We start from the raw sequence: 1650 nt of genomic DNA on the forward strand, positions 1-1650 counted from the left end.
TTGATATATTATTAACCAACTGAGCAAGCCTAGGTAATCATTAAAATTCAGTAGGTTTCCCATGGCCATTGAGTGTCATTATTATGCTGAAATAACTCTATGGAAAGCAACACACTACTCAGAAATGTTGAATCCTCCACCATATAAGAGGGGTACAAAATCAATGAAACTCTCTCTCAATCCTTTCTTTCAATGGGAATGTCTTTACCCATTGGACCGATAGTAAGAACAGGTAAAACTAGTAAAAGAAACTCTTGCCTAATAAATTATCTCTTCTAATTGATAAATTATCCAAAGAGTTTTTTTCTATCTTAAGGAGAATAAATGTGAATGATTTTAAGTAAAAAGTTTTATTTTATCAGTTGGACTAACATTGTGACAAATCTTTTAGTGGGTAGTGGGCATTGCTTCCTTTATTTTATTACAGAATTCTTGATAAACGGTCCTAGTTTAAAAATGGACAACAAAGTGAAGAGACAATCTACAGAATGGTAGAAAAATTATTTGGAAAGGGATAACTATCCAGAATATATAAGGAACCCAAACAACTCAATAGCAAGAAAAACAAATAATTGGATTAAAAAATAGGCAAAAGACCTTTCATGCACCTTTTCAAAAATGATTATCTCCTTTAAAACCAAAGTAAAATAGTTTGTATACACGTTTCAGAGTTTTGTGTTTTGGAAGTGGAAAAAACAATTGACAGGAAAAGAGATCAGACAAAAGTTAAATAAAGTTTAGTTTCTTTCCAGTCTGGTCTATTGTCTGTTCTTTCACTGCACTGTGTGTATGTACTGTTTGGAAATTAATAGTTCTCACTATATATTATTGAAGCAGAGAATGAATAAATGGAGATACACTTCTGAGAAAGTAGCCATTAGATGTGATCAAGGGCAATGTTAAGGACAGAATGTGCATAGTCTTGGTTTCAGATGAGAGTTGGAGGTAAAGATAGGAGCCATTTGTAGGTGAGTTGCTTATCTACTCATGTTAGTGAAAATGGTATGGTGAGTAGTAGACTAGTGTGTATTTTTACAGCTGTACTTTTAAATCATAGATTCAATTTTTAGGGTTTGACTATAATTATTTGGATTACATAGAATGGAGTAGAATTCAGTAGAAGACAAAGGAACATTATAAGTATATGCCAGGTCATGAGAATATTATTCTGGATATATACATTAGATTCATGATGTCTTGTAATAAGTATTTATTTCTGTAGTTTGTGATCAAAACAGTTTGGATCTGAAAGCTGGTAGTTTAGATAAAGGTTGTAGTCTGGGTAGCCCAATATAAAATTTTTATTTTATCTTTCTTTTTCTCTTTCCTTTTCCATTTGTAGCTTTTTTTAAAACTCAAAATTGGCTTTAACTATTTTAACATAAAAATTAGAGATTTGGAATGTATGGGTCCTTAGGTTCTTATTTCCCTCAATTCTCATGCACTTTAATTAGACATTAAAGCTCGATCTGTACGAGGATTTCAGGACATAATATACAATCTATTTCAGATAAAATTAATGTAAGTATTTCTTGAAAGCTATTGCTTATGTTTATTAAAACCAAAAAAGTAACTAAAATGCATTTTTGATAAATTGAGCTATAGTTGCAAGTACACTATGAGTAAATTTTGAGGAAAATGTGCAAAAAA

This window comes from Propithecus coquereli, unplaced genomic scaffold (genome assembly GCF_000956105.1).
Source record: "Propithecus coquereli isolate 6110/MARCELLA unplaced genomic scaffold, Pcoq_1.0 Scaffold788, whole genome shotgun sequence".
Lineage (NCBI taxonomy): Eukaryota > Metazoa > Chordata > Mammalia > Primates > Indriidae > Propithecus > Propithecus coquereli.